This window comes from Diabrotica virgifera, chromosome 1 (genome assembly GCF_917563875.1).
Source record: "Diabrotica virgifera virgifera chromosome 1, PGI_DIABVI_V3a".
In the NCBI taxonomy this organism is placed as follows: domain Eukaryota; kingdom Metazoa; phylum Arthropoda; class Insecta; order Coleoptera; family Chrysomelidae; genus Diabrotica; species Diabrotica virgifera.
The window spans coordinates 20045892-20062467 of NC_065443.1; positions in this window are offsets into that span (position 1 = coordinate 20045892).

A 16576-nucleotide genomic window follows, 5' to 3' on the forward strand; every position below is an offset into this window, starting at 1 on the left:
ACATAGATGCGTTAAAAGTGCCTTTAATAAAATGCCTTATGATGGTAACATGGCAACTAGGATAATGCCCTAAGGTAATGTAATGAATTTCCCAACACGTGGGACAGGGGTGGCCCGTCAGGGTAGGCAAGGTAGGCGCCGCCTACCCTCTTCAAATGTAGTACAATAATATAAATTATTAATATAAATTACTTATTTTAAAATTGTAATTTATAAATTTTGACACAATACCTACAATAAAATAGTAAAATTTATCCAAATTATTTTTAAAAATATCCAAAAAATTTTCTCCGTAGTTATAATAATTATTGTACGCTCCTTGTAGTATCAGTAGTACTGTATAAGATTCTATATTCTTCCTTGGTCAGGCACTTGAAAACGTAGCCTGAAATAGAACGACGCCAACACCGAATTGACGCGCGATCTCCCTCTGTTTACGCGAGCAGGCCTGCTGCAGGTCTGCTGGTAGCGACCGTATTCTACGATTTTGAGTAGGCGGATAGGCACAGAGTCTTATAGCCGGACCTACAAAATTTTATCAGTTGCTTCTCTTGTGTCTTGTGAAACTGTTTTAAATAATTGTTTTTTTGATTTTGGCTGTTATTAGTAGGTTAAGTATTGAATAAAACTAGGTAGGACAATTTAAATTTGTTTATGAAAACTGAATAATAAACAGGTAAATTTGAGATCGGTCTATTGAAGGGCATTTTAATTTTATATTAATTTAGTAATAATTCACTAACGACAAATAAATCTGTGAATAGTTATTTGTCAGTCGTCCATTATATTTTTATTGTGTTTCAATACAATTTGGATAATTTAAAGTTAAACTGACGGATTGTGTTATTAGATTATATAGATAATTAAAAATTTAAAGCGAGGTTAATTGTTAACTTATCAATTTATTCGAAGAGTAAATTATTATTTGATACATAAATAAAATAAGTAATATTTGACGTTGTTGAAACGTAGGTGTATTAGTTTTATTGGTGGAAAAACTTTAGTCATCGAATTTGAATATTTTAAACGATGTAATATGCAGTTTGATCGAGACGCCTCTATGGGCCGGCCTTTACCAAATTTAACAATTTTATCCACAGATAAGACAAAAGACAATCGACCATTTTCGAGATCGTTTAAACCAATAATGGTATGAAAATCATAAATGGCTAAGCGGAAGTTATTTTAAAAATTCACTTTTCTGTTGGTCTTGTCTGTTGCTCCCAAATTTGAAGCAAAATGTTTGGGTGAGTCAGGGATATTCAGATTTGAAAAATTTATCAGCTAGTGTAAAAAAACACGAATCTTCGAAAGAACATTTAAACAATTGCTTAGGTTTAAAACGGTTAGAAAAAAATAAACAAACTATTGACAGTGCTTTAGCTGGACAAATTTCTCTATCTAATAAGTAAAATATATAATGAAGAAGTTGAAAAAGATTGAAGAAGTTGAAGAAATTGATGTTACAATTATGTTAGTAAAACAAGAACTTGCATTTCGCGGTTGTGATGAGAGCCATAATTCTTCAAACATGGGTAATTTTAAAGAAATTTTTAATTTAGTAGTTAAACGCGATCAGGAAATCCAGGATCATGTTAAAAAATAGAAGGGGTGTTCACGGGTTTGTCAAAAACAATACAAAATGATTTAATAGATTGCCTTGCCAATTACGTAAAAAATGAAATTTCAACAGAAATTAATGAAAGTCAATTTTTTTCTATACTAGCGGACGATACTACTGATATAACCGAAAAATCACAGTGTACTTTAACAATCCGTTTTGTTAACAAAGTTGCTCAGGTAACAGAAAGATTTTTAGGGTTTTTTCTCTTTATATAGTTTAATTTCAAACGTGCTTGAGCCATATGATTACAAAAATAAATTAATTGCTTAATTTTACGATGGTGCAAGTGTAATGGCTGGCTCTTTAAACGGATTACAATCAAAAATTAAAGTAGATGCTCCAAAAGCAATTTTTACAAATTGTTGCGCTCATAGATTACATTTAGTATTGCAAGACGGCTCAAAATGTATTACAAATTGTAGGATATTTTTTGTCGCCTACCCGCATACTGAGGTCACGAGCCGCCACTGACGTGGGATCCAAATTAAGTTGTTTACATTCCAATGACTTAATGGCAACTAAATTCAAAATGCGTGATGTTTCTGAAAGGTGTCAAAAGACAAACCGACGACGTGACGTAAAAGTTACCCTGTATTACCACAGCCAACTAATTGTAATAAAAGATTAAAAAAAAATTTTTTTCAACAATAATAACAAACATCAACAAAGTTGTGGCTATAATTACATTTCAGTACCTTGATTATGTAAGATGTAGGTATATTTTATACTTTATACTTTATACATTTTATACTTTACCTACATCTTACATAATCAAGGTACTTAAATGTAATTATAGCCACAACTCTGTTGATGTTTGTTATCTTTTATTACAATTAGTTGGCTGTGGTAATACAGGGTAACTTTTACGTCACGTTGTCGGTTTGTCTTTTGACACCTTTCAGAAACATCACTCATTTTGCATTTAGTTGCCATTAAGTCATTGGAATGTAAACAACTCAATTTGGATCCCACGTGTTGGGAAATTCATTACATTACCTTAGGGCATTATCCTAATTGCCATGTGACCATCATAAGGCATTTTATTAAAGTATGCACTTTTAACGCATATATGTTATATTTAAAGGGTTTTTACCCGAATATTTTTCTTTTGTGGCTCAGCTAGCATCCAGTTTGTAAGTATAACCAACTTGCTCTAACCTTAGTCAAAATTTAAATACCAACTTTACATTCATTAAATCGGTTATACTTATTTTTAGATCTAACACTGATGATGATTTTTTATAAAAACCGAAAACGTTTTGTTGTGATGTAGCCTTTTAAAGGGATTTTAATAAAATTTTATAGCTTTTACGAAGGATTTTTTTCCAATTTTATACTCTCTCTGCTGGCCGCCTACCGTTAATATTTCGTTGGTATTGTTGTTCTTGCTAATTTTCATAAATTTGGTTTTTTTGATGTTAAGAAAGAGTTCGTATTCTCCATTATCAACTATAATACCCCCACTTCAATAACTCATACCTATACGACCATGCCTCCTTGCAATAATCGCTAAGTCCCTTTTTCATTATACTAACTACTTCTACTCTACTAAATTCATTTCTACCCAATTTGAACCTAATCTGAGCATTTTTCCAAAAAATTTATACTTGTACCAGATATCCATGAGACTCATTAATATTCAGCTCCAGTGGGGTGCTATTGTTGAGGGTACGAAATTACATAAACAAGGGATTATTTCATAAAATACGTAGATCCCTTGTTTATGGATTTCCACACCTCCAACAATAGCACCCGTTGAGCTGAATATTAATGAGTGTCTTAGATAGCTGGTCCTACTTTATGACATCTTCCATTTCCTCACGTTACACATTGAGCAAAACTTTCTCTCATCATTTCTGTCAGGTCGATCATTCAAAAATAGAACTCCACATCTTAATTTGAAAATCTTACCTTAATTATCTTACTTTGATAATCAAAACATTTATCTCCAAACCGCCACCCAATGTTTCATACAGGTCATTCAAGAAAAGCGCAAACAGTAATGGACTTAAAGGCATCCTTGCCTCACTCCTACATTGCAGTTAAACAATTCAGAAACAATTTTCAACAAATTGGCCGCTTTATTAGATAATCCCGTCTGACTTAACTTCTAAGAAAGGGCTCCCGATCAACAGTATCAAAAGCAGCAGTAAAGTCCACAAATATTATATAAACATTTTTTACTCAAGATTAATAATGTTCTCTATGGTTGAATGCCGTGTTCTGTACCCTGCCTGAACTTCATTTAAAATGTTATTATTATGTATGTGTATTATTTTGTATCTAAAATTGACCATATAATCATACAAGATAAATCCAACTTATGGAACTTGTTTTGTTCCTTATAGAAAATCATTAAAATTTTATTCTTTTAACGTAGAACTTTGAAAAGTATATTTACAATTTGAGGATATATTTTCAGTAAAATTATTGATACAACTAAAAAATTTATATAAAATATATGAACAACTTCTACAAGCATTTTTTCTTTCTGTGGATAACACCTCTGCTGGCTGCCAAACCTGAGTTGCAAAATTTGTTATGACTTGGCACTTTTCATTGACATCTTCATAAATCAATTCTTCCAAATCACAACCACTTTATAAAATAGACTAAGGAAAATGTACTCACGTATGCAAGATCTCGAAAACCAATCACATTAAGAGTTACAAGGAAGAATATATAACGCACAAGTTTTGTGGTATAATTTAATAAAAATTGGGAGATGTAATGCTCGGGATGACAAACAAAATTGTAGGCTGTTCCTGTTTTACGATTTTATCGTTCATGTTTTTTCTACTGAATTAAAATCTAATAATTCAATAACGAAATTTTGAAAGAATTTATTTCAAACTTATTTACTGAGTTGACAAATATATAATTTTGGAATTAATAATAGTTTTATCCGTTAACTTGTCCTTAATTTTCGTGTCTATACAGGGTGTAACAAAAATACAGGTCATAAATTTAATAGAATATTCTGGGACCAAAAATAGTTCGATTGAACCTAGCTTACCTTAGTACAAATGTGCACATAAAAAAAGTTACAGCCCTTTGAAGTTACAAAATAAAAATCGATTTTTTCCAATATATCGAAAACTATTAGAGATTTTTTATTGAAAATGGACATGTGGCATCTTACGGCAGTAGTATACATATTTAGAAAAAATTATAGTGAAATTTTGACACCCCATACAAATTTTATGTAGTATTACTTATTTTAATTATTATTGTAGTACCATTAGTTAAACACAATGTTTCAAAAACTTTTTATCTCTTAGTACTTTTTCGAAAAGTCAGTTTTTATCGAGATATTTTGAATATTTGTCAAATCCACCACATATTTGTATATGGTTCAGTTCGATTATGGAGACTTGGTAATAATATGAAAATTTATTATCGAAAAAATACGAAAAGGCCAAAAAGTTTTAAAAACACTGTGTTTAACTAATGGTACCGCAGCAATAGTTTAATTGGAAAGTACACAAACATTTGGGGGGTTTAAGGAACAAAACCCGCATACAATTTGTATGTAAACATATTAAAAAAGAAGCCGCAACTCGATAAAAACAAAAACTACCTTATGGAAAAAATACTAAGAGGCAAAAAATTTTAAAATTATTGAATTTAACTAATGGTGCCACAATAATAATTTAATTGGAATGTACACAAAAGTTTGGGGGGGTTTAAGGGAACAAAACCCCTATAAAATTTTTATTGGGTGTACAAATTTCACTAATTTCACTATAGTTTTTCAATAAAAACTACTACATTTCAAAAAACTTCACTACATTTTCAACAATAAATCTATAATAGTTTTCGATATATTCGAAAAAATCGATTTTCATTTTGTAACTTCAAAGGGCTGTAACTTTTTTTATGTGCATATTTGTACTAAGGTAAGTTAGGTTCATTCGAACTATTTTTGGTGCCAGAATATGTGATTTAATTTATGACCTGTATTTTTGATACACCCTGTATAGTTGGCTCTCTGGTAAATTATGTGTATACAAATACATAGAGGTAAGTGGGTACTCTTTCATATTAGTGAATAATCAAAATAATTTATCACGTACAAGTATCACAAACAATAGTGGACAAAATCACCAAAAAGATAATTTATTGACAAAAAAGGAGGTATATGTAAATGTAAAGTAAGGACTGCAATTTGGAGGAACATGGGCAAGATTATTATTGGCTGCTATTGAAATACTTTGAAAAACCTTAGGAAACTTTGAGAAAAAAAGTGAATGAAGGGACCTGCTAGAGGTCACACGAAGTTCAACAAAAAATAAAGGAAAAGAGGAACCTATATAAAATGTGGAAAGGAAATAGATCGCATACATATACTTATTATAAAAACTATAAGGTCCTTAAAAAAGCGAAAGTATCAAAGAGAGCGAAGCAAAAATATATAAAGTAGCTAAACATAGAGCAAAGAAAGCAAAAGATTTTAATCAGATTACACGTCTTCGATATAAAAATAATAAAACAATTTGAGTTTATTTATTAAATAAACAATTTGACATTTGACAATTAAATAAATAAGTTGAGCTAACAGATACTGGGAAGCGTTCAAGTATTACGTAACGCGATTTTTGAAGATTTTTTTTTTTTTTTTGATGAAAAATACAAAAATAAGGAAAGAAACTCATGCGGAACCAATTGATCTTGAAAAAGCATATGATAATGCTTCAAGAGATTATGTAGTCAGTGCTCAATAAGAAAGAGACTAACAATTAGGGTTAAGATAAATGTGGGATAGACTGATTAATTTCATCTAAAAGTATGATTGCTTCAGGGCTCGCGACTTAGTTGCTCTTATTTTAATTAGTGTTCGATCAGATAACAATGAAACTACATGGTAACACTCCATGATGCTTTATGTATGCCGATGATGCAAAGTTAGTAGAAAATACTGAAAAATATTTAGAATAAAAACTAAACCAGTGGAGACAAGCTCTTGATAATATCGATTTAAAATGATCGGAAATAAATGTTGGGAGTAAAAAAGGAGGAACGAATGCATGTGGCTGAAATAAGAACGAGTACGAGGAAATGGCTATTAAAGAGGAGATTATTGATGTACTTTCAAAAAATTATAAAAATAATAATACTTTTAAAATTGGGGTTTTCCTGCCTGTACGTTAAACACCCTAGCTAGAAAGAAGCATGGACACCAAGAAATATGAAGGGAAAGAAGAAAATATAAAGTTCAACGTACATTTACTGCAAGACAAATAAATGGACCTTTACCAGAGGAGAAATTCGATTTAAGAAACGAATACCTACGTAAAACACACTAACACTAGAAAAGAAATAAACAAAATAAAGTAAAAATAATCGAAGAAAGCTAAAGATGTATTGAACAAATAAAAATTCTGCATATGAAGAGTATGAACACGAACACCCAATCTCCTGAAGATAGAAGTACATAGAGAAAAATAGAAAAGTAAAATCAAGAAGGGCAAAGAGAAGAATGAAAAATGTTAAGGAACATAAGGAATAAGAAAAGATGAATTCTAGAAAATTTTTAAATTTTTAAGGAAAAATACCACCGAAAAGTTTAAATATAATAAGAAGAGTGAGAAGAATACCATTAAGATTTATTCACATTCAATCGCCCAGATTTCATACAGTCAGATACTGAATATGAATATCAACGAAATCAAAACGAAGAACCGAATTAGCTAAAATTAAGTGAAGTAAAGGATGTCATTAGTACTCTAAAGAATAAAAAATCAGTGGTACCAGGAGGAATCATTAATGAACTGGTCCTGGTTTAGACCAAATATGTACATTTTTTCAACAATTAATAATTGAAAAGAACGGCAAAAAATATAGGCTATTGATTATGTACTAGGTATAGAAAGGAACTACAACGTTAACGGCGTTTTATTATTTGATGTGGTCAATGAATCTCTCTATATGAAAAAACCGCGGAGTGCTACCATTTAAAAGGGTGCGTTTTTGAGAAATGGGTGAATTAGTCCCTGGGCACAGGTTACATTAGGGTGAGTTCTATGCACTTTTAGTACAAACATATCTACATAAAAATTGTTCCTGGTTAAATTTCCTATCTAAATATAACTTTTTAAAGTCAAAGATACTTTTTTTTACAAAAATATATTCAAAAGAAAAAGCACAAAGAAACCCAAAAGAAAGAAATTTTGTTTTTTGTCCCATAACTTTTGTCCACGGGGATATAGGTATAGACATTGCTTCACAGAAAAAAAACTTACATATTTTCTCTTTAAAATGATGTTTGGTAAAGGTCATTAGGATTTACAGTTTTCGAAATATGATTTTTCAAAGTTCGCCACTCACAGCAATTTTGGGCAATTTTCCTTGTTATTTCGCAAATATTTTTCTGTAACTTTTGTCTACGTAACTTTAGGTATATGCAATGGTACATGTAAGAGGAATAGAAATCAATTACCTTTAAAATGGTCTACTGTATAATGTTGTACCACTTCTTTTAAAGAGGTTATCTTTTTCAAGACTTTTAAAACCCTCCGTTACTCGCACACGGTGTGGGAGACCGGGCCTGTAAATAAATTCCTGTAACTCTGCTTGTAGTGGGGATTTTGAATGGCTACTTCGTATATCTCTTCAGTGGTCAATCAACTGTGGATAAAGTCAGTTCGTAGTGTAAAAAATAGTACTGTCCTTTTGTTATTACGCAACACGGTCCCGTACACCGTGTGCGAGTATTTGTGCACCAATTTTTGTGTTTGGATCACACATCGTTATTTTTAATTAGTAAGGTAATTTAAGATCTTTTCCTTATTTTCAATGTTTATAGATTAGTTTATTTATATTTATATATATAAATATAAATATATAACTTACCCAGAACCATCAGAATGAAGTTTAGGGAGATATATGGTTTACCAACAGAACAAGTACCAGTCGTAACACCAGGAACTTCAGATCGCTGTGCTGTTTGTGATTGGAAGAAAAATAGAAAAACAAAGTTTTACTGCCAAATATGCTCAAAATATCTGTGTTTGGAACACCATTGTTCCAATGAATGTGACACCATTGTGTATTTCATGTTTTAAAAACGTTAATTAATTTTTATAACTTTTTTTGTTACTACAATTACTCTTTATTTTTAATTTTTTTGTGTATTGAATTAAGATCTAAAGTTCTTAGTAAACAAATTTAACCATATTCAATTTTTTTTTCACTTCCAAAGTTTTTGTATATACATATAAATGGATAACAATGAAAATTATTAAATTTTTGATTAAAGTAATATAATGTGAACACAAACGCATATCTACAAAATTATATGATCATTTATTCATTAAATAATTTAATCGTACACAATTTTGCAAAAAAAAATAATTTTAAAACACTGCTGACCCATATTTTTGAACCCGGTCTCCTGCACCGTGCGCGAGTATCCGATCACAAAAAGTTGGCGCGAGTAACGAAAGGTTTTAAAGAGTTTTTATATTTTTACGATTATTTTTAAATTTTCCATTATAACTTTTTGTTCTATATGGTATATATTATATAATAAAAAAGAAAGCTTATTCTGTTTACTTTAAAATGGTGTATTATAAAAAATTCTAGGGTTATTTTTGAATAAGATATGCTTTTTCAAATTGTAATAAGTACTTGCAACGATTTTTGATTTTAGGATTATTTTTTAAATTCCCCATTATAACTTTTTTATGTGATTGTGTGTTATGATTGAATCTTATTTTTTATAGGTAATACTTTTGATCCACTTGACTCGGCCGGGCAAACTTGAAAATATGGATTAACTCCAATATTTACTGTCAAAGCTCCTGCACCACAAGTTTTGCTTGAAAAAATAGCATGTAAATGTACCAAAGGATGTACAAAAACTGCGGTTGTAGGAAGATAGGAATTAGTTGTTCAATATTCTGCAAAGGGTGCATGTGCATGGGTACTAATTGTGGGAACTCTAAGATAACTGAGGTGTCAGAGGAAGATATTGAAGCTAATGCTAACGAAGAGGTGGACTTTGATTTTGAAATTTTTTTAAATGTCAACGTTTAAATAATTTTAGCTAAGACTGATGTTTTCTAAGACTAATGTTTTTGTAATTTTTGTAAAAGAAATATTTTAAATAATACAGGTAAAAAAATATCAAAGAATCACTCGGTTTTACATTATGTATTTAAATATAGATGATACACCATTTTAAAGAACAGAAAGTAAGCCCTCTTTGTTGCGCAATATATAGATAGTATATTCATGTACAAGAAAAAAAGTTATAATGAGAAATTTCCAAAATAATCGTAAAAAATGTAAAAAATAATATTTTTTTTATATTAGGTATTATATAATATATTATATAATAATTTTGTTTTATTTTTATATTATATTATAAAAAAATTATTATATAATATATTATATAATAATTTTGTTTTATTTTTATATTATATTATAAAAAAATCGTTAAAAGTATAAAACCTTGAAAAATCACAATCTCTTTAAAAAAAAAGTCGTACAACGTTATACAGTAGACCATTTTAAAGGTAATTGATTTCTATTCCTATTACGTGTATTGCATATACCTAAAGTTACGTAGAAAAAAGTTACAGAACAATATTTGCGAAATAACAAGGAAAATTGCCCAAAATTGATGTGAGTGGCGAACTTTGAAAAATCATATTTCGAAAACTGTAAATCCTAATGACCTCTACCAAACATCATTTTAGAGAGAAAATATGTAAGTTTTTTTTCTGTGAAGCAATCTATACCTATATCCCCGTGGACAAAAGTTATGGGACAAAAAACAAAATTTCTTTCTTTTGGGTTTCTTTGTGCTTTTTCTTTTGAATATATTTTTGTAAAAAAAAGTATCTTTGACTTTAAAAAGTTATATTTAGATAGTAAATTTAACCAGGAAAAATTTTTATGTAGACGTATTTGTATCAAAAGTGCATAGAACTCGCCCTAATGTAACCTGTGCCCAGGGACTAATTCACCCATTTCTCAAAAATGCACCCCTTTAAATGGTAGCACTCCGCGGTTTTTTCATATATAGATGTCCATTGACCACATCAAATAATAAAACGCCGTTAACGTTGTAGTTCCTTTTAGCTATCTTATTTTGAATATAATCAATAGCCTAATACACCGGTACACACGGTATTCATCGATTTAAAAGGAACATATGACACGGTTCTCAGAAAACAACTATAGAAAACGATGAAGAAAATCGAGATAGAAGAGGTTAATAGATAGTCCAGGGCGGATCTGTTTTGTTTTGAGATGGACGTTGAGAGGTGACTCTAATTTTTTTGCAGAAAAATTGTTTGGAATTAACTCATATAATAATAATTGAGTTACCCTCCCACTCAAAAAGGTCCGGAACATTGTTTAAATAATCAAAATGTCAAAACATGAAGGAAAAATTCGATTTTTTTCTTGGTTTTTTGATTATAACTTTAAAAGTGTACAGTTCCGAGAAAAGTTGCACTAAAATAAAAGTTGAGTAATTAAATTTGCTACAATATAAGATTAGTTAAAATTTTTTAAGATTGTTAGCCTTGTTACAAAATAGCAATAATTGCGAAAAAAACATAAAAAAACAAGTATTCGCATTTTACGTTTTTCAACCATTTCTGCTACACTTGACCTTCATATTTCACCCAAAAAAACTTTATGATATGATAAAACAATTCTGTAAAAGTTAAGATTTGCTTAATAGATTTTGCAAAATAAATTTTGCAATCCAGCTTTCGCAAAAAAAATTCATTTTTTCAAAATGTTGCATGAGTGAAAATAAAGCAGATAGCAAGTTAATTTTTTTTACAAATAGAAGAATACTGTACCTTTCATTTTCAATTTGCAAAATTAAAATCGGTCAGGAATTTTTTTAAATAAACATTAATTTTTGGTGCTACGCGCAGGAAAGCGGTGTTCGATTCACACAAGTTGATTTCCGCCAAAATTTCTTCCAATCTTTATCTAATATATTATTTTCTTCCTCTATATTTTGTTGTATGTTCATATTAATTCCACAAAAATCAAACTAATTAGATTATTGTTTGTGAAAAATTGTTTAAACAATTGCATATTTTTAAAAATAATACACTTTTATATTCTAAGTTAAAATATATGAACAAAGAAAGTTTTTGCAAAAAAAAATTTTATTTCAACGGACAGAGTATGTGTTTTTATTTTGCAATAAACACATTTATTTATTCATTTCGAAAAGTATTAAAAATTTAAATTTATCAATAATTAACAAAGGTCATTGGAATGCCCAAGCAGAGCGAACATATCCGTTGTGCTGCGCGTAGCACCAAAAATTAATATTTATTTAAAAAAATTCCTGACGCCGTGGTAGTTAACCGATTTTATTTTTGTAAATTGCAAATGAAAGGTGCGATATTCTTTTATATGTAAAAAAATTCAACTTGCTGTCTGCTTTATTTTCAGTGCTGCAACATTTTAAAAAATAATTGTTTTTGCGAAATCTGGATTGCAAAATTTATTTTGTAAAATCTATTAAACCGACCTTAATTAAATTTACAGCATTGTTTTATCATATCATAAATTTTATCTGGGTGAAATATGAAGGTTCTAAGTGTAGCATAAATGGTTGAAAACCGTAAAATCCGAATACTTGTTTTTTATGGTTTTTTCGAAATTATTGCTATTTTGCAACAAGGGTGATAATTTTTAAAATTTACAGTTAGTCCTATATTGTAGGAAATTTAATTACGCAACTTTTATGTCGGTCAACTTTTCTCGAAAATGAATACTTTTAAAGTTATAATCAAAAAACCAAGAAAAAATCGAGTTTTTCCTTTATTTTTTGACATTTTGCTTATTTAAACAATATTCCGGACCTTTTGGAGTGAGAGGATAACTCAAATATTATTATATGAGTTATTTTCAAGCAATTTCTGCAAAAAAATTTGAGTCACCTCTCAACATCCAAATGTACTAATATTTTTACAGATGTTTCCTGGTCTAATAAGAAGCCATAACACAACATCAACATGGTAAAAGTTGAAACCAGCAACAAATACTCGAACGAATTAAAAGATTACAAACGAAATTAAAGCTATGGAAAAGGAACCGTGAAGGTATGGGAATACCTTCACCGTTCACTGGGTAATGCCTCAAGTTAAAAAGATCTATCCTATACCATTTAGAACCTTTAAAAAGCTGTATAAGATTTTTTCAGCTTTTTTTAAAGCCTAAAAACTTTTTAAAAGGTTATGTTCAATGGAATCAAACGTACTGAAGTTCAATAATGATGAATCAAACTTAAAGAAATAATTCACTAATTTAACTAATTTTTCGAATGTTTAAGAGATTGATGGTTTATCAAATATATTTGTTCAAAATGTTTCACTTTTTCCACAAGCTTACAACGTTCCCTATGAAGAAACCACAATAATATACATACATAAAATATTTCTCAGTTATTAATGGTTTCCAATTCATCGAGAAGCGGCAGGGGGGCAAAGGGAAACGTCAAACGTGACAACCTAACGTGAGTTTGATTGATGAAGACCACCAGATGAAGAAATGTCTTTGGGACATATATTGACTACAGATAATTATTTCACCGTAGTTTTACGATTGCTGATCTAAGAATCACACTCTGGATTTTTGAATATATTATCTGATTGTTCGGGATGAGATTTAAATAAATCTTTTCGAATGTTTTATGCATATTTTCTACCTTTCTTTGTTCTGGCTTATCAATAAATTAAAAATGAAGACGACGGTGAAATTAATTTTCTTATACACGTTTAGTTGTTTGGAACAGACTTTTATGCGTAATTTTATTGGCTGTAATGATAGCTATTACTCAAGAAAAAACATATATTTATACAAGTCTGAATAAATTATAGTCATACTCGTACTGGTAACTTGTGGTTAAAGTTTCGATACGAAAAAGGCCGCAAAATGCATTTACATAGAAAGACGTTGAAGAGTCATTTCGTATTAAGCACCAATAGTAATTTAGACATAATATAACTGAATAACGTGGTAATTTTTGCACCAACCAAAAATTTGACGTGAAAAAGACACTGTCTATATATGAATCGCTTATTTATGAAAGGCCTCTTGTCACAAAATGTAAATTTTGGGAAACAAGAAAAAACTGTTTAATTTTATAAAAAACGATTTTATACTTTTCTGATTTTTCGAAACATTTTAAGGACCTTAAAACTCAAAATAAATCATGTTAGTAACACTTTTTAAAATCAATATTGTATTTTTTATTATTGAAAATAGCTGACAAATGGCCTTTCATAAACAAAAGTGTTGTTTTACGGGGAAAGTTTTGATTGGTAGATGAATTTACACCATGTTTATTTATAATTAATATTACTTTATTAAAACAGTTATAAGACAATACAATTAGCTAAAATTAATTGCCATTTTATACATTTTTGCTCATTTTTTGGTTGCAACTGTAGGCTATTGGGTAAGCTCATTGGAAAACCACTTGTGTTCTTGAGAGACGTACTGCAAAAGTTTCTTCAGGTCATTAATTTGTTCTTGATGAATTATTGGTACCTTTTATTCATGAATTTTCCTTGCTAATGAGGAAGGGGAGGATGGCTCAGCAATATACAGTGGATTAGATAATAATTTGAAGGTTTTGCTAATAAATCCACCTATAAAATCAGATACAACAACCACTCCTTTTTAAATCTTTCGCAAGTAAATTCATGGTAGGAAGAAATAGTAAAAATTTCCTTTTTTTGTTTTCCTTAATTACGGTGAGTTCTATGCACATTTAGTGCAAACACGTCTATAGGAAAATTGTTTCAGGTTAAGTTTACTATCGAAATATCACATTTTAATGTCAAAAACACGTTTTTTACAAAAATATTTCCAAAAGAAAAGCAAGAAAAAAACATGAACGACAGCAATTTTGTTTTTTGCCCCATAAATTTTTACCAAGGGGATATAGGTATAGGCATTGCTTCACAGAAAAAAAACTTCCACCCTTCTTCTTTAAAATGGCGTTTGGAAGTCCCTGCGATTTACAATTTCCAAAATATGATTTTTCAAATTTCGCCACTCACAGCGATTTTGGGATATTTTCCTTGTTACAGTACAACCTGCCATATCCGGACCTGTCATATCCGGACCTCCCCATATCCGGACGGTTCTGCGCCGTCCGGATCTACCGAAATCTACCGAGAAAGGCAGTCCTGCTGTTGGACAACGCACTAAAAGAATAACTAAAAGATGGCGAAATAATGTATTATAGAATCTATAAAACGTGTCTATCGATGAAAGTTATTGACGGCGCTGATTACTGAAATGTATGAAGGAGAAAACGTTTCAGAGACTGTAAAAGAAGTAGTGGTCTTGATATCCGGATTTTTTCATATCCGGATCGGTCTGTCGCCACATTGATCCGGATATGGCAGGTTGTACTGTACTTCGCAAACATTGTTCTGTAATTTTTTTCTACGCATTTCTAAGTACACGCAATGGTACATTTAGTAGAAAGAAAAGTCAATTACCTTTAAAATGTTCTGTAGTAGAAGGCCGTATGTCTATACAGTACAACCTGTCATATCCGGACTTGTCATATCCGGACCTCCCCATATGTCCGCATCTACCGAAATATACCGAGAAAAGCAGTCCTGCTGTTGGACAACGCACCGTCTCACCTCGACACATAAGAACTAAAAGATGGCGAAATAATGTATTATAGAATCTATAAAACAGGTCTATCGACGAAGGTTATTGACGGCGTTGATTACTGGAATGTATGAAGGAGAAAACGTTTTAGAGACTATAAAAGAAGTGGTCTTGATTGATATCCGGATTTTTTCATATCCGGATCGGTCTGTCGCCACATTGATCCGGATATGGCAGGTTTTAATGTATTTAAGCAAGATATGGTTTTTCAAAATTTTATTCTTTTAATGATTTTTGATATATTTTACGATTATTTTTAAATTTCTCATAACTATTTTTATTGTATATTTCAGTATAAATACATTGTGTAATAAAAAGGAAAGCTCATTTTCTTTACTTTAAAATGGTGTACTGTAAAAAATTCTAGGACTATTTTTAAACAAGATATGCTTTTTCAAAGCGACATATACACATGCAATAGTTGGAACCATATGGAAAACTTTTTTAGTATTAATTTTATGAAAAAAAGTTATTCTTTATAAAATGCTCTGCTTTGTCTTAAACCTAAAATGGAATTATAAGATATAAAATTTTATTGATGGTGTACGAGATATGTTAAAAAATATGAATTTGCTCAGGAGTAAAGTACCTTTATATTTCACAATATCGAAAAGTGTTATCAAGAAAAATTATTTGGAATTGAAAATTATATTATAGTATGCAATGATATTCTTCTAATTGAAAAAAATAAAAAATTTAAAATTTTTTTTAAATTAAAGATACTCTTGGATATCCTACGGATATCTTGTTTAAAAATAGTCCTAGATTTTTTTGGAATACACCATTTTAAAGTAAAGAAAATATGCTGTTTTCTATTATACAATGTATATCCCTAGATGTACAAGAAAAAAAGTCATAATGAGAAATTTACAAAATAATCATAAAAAATAATAATAAAAAGTTGAATATACCTATAAATGTGTAAAAAAAGTTACAGAACAATGCGAAATAATGGGGAAAATGGTCCAAAAATGATGTGAGCGGCGAATTTTGAAAAATTCCTTTTTCGGAAATATAAATCCTAGAGACTTCTACTAAACGTCATTTTAAAGAGAAAGAATGTAGGTTATTTTTTGCTGAAGCAATGTCTATACCTATATCCTCGTGGAAAAAAGTTATGGGTCAAAAATCAAAATTGGTTTCTTTCGTGTTGTTTTTTTTGGTTTTCTTTTGAATATAATTTTGTAAATAAAAATATTTTTTACTTTAAAATGTAATATTTCGATAGTAAATTTAACCTGGAACAACTTTCCTGTAGACGTCTTTGTACCAAAA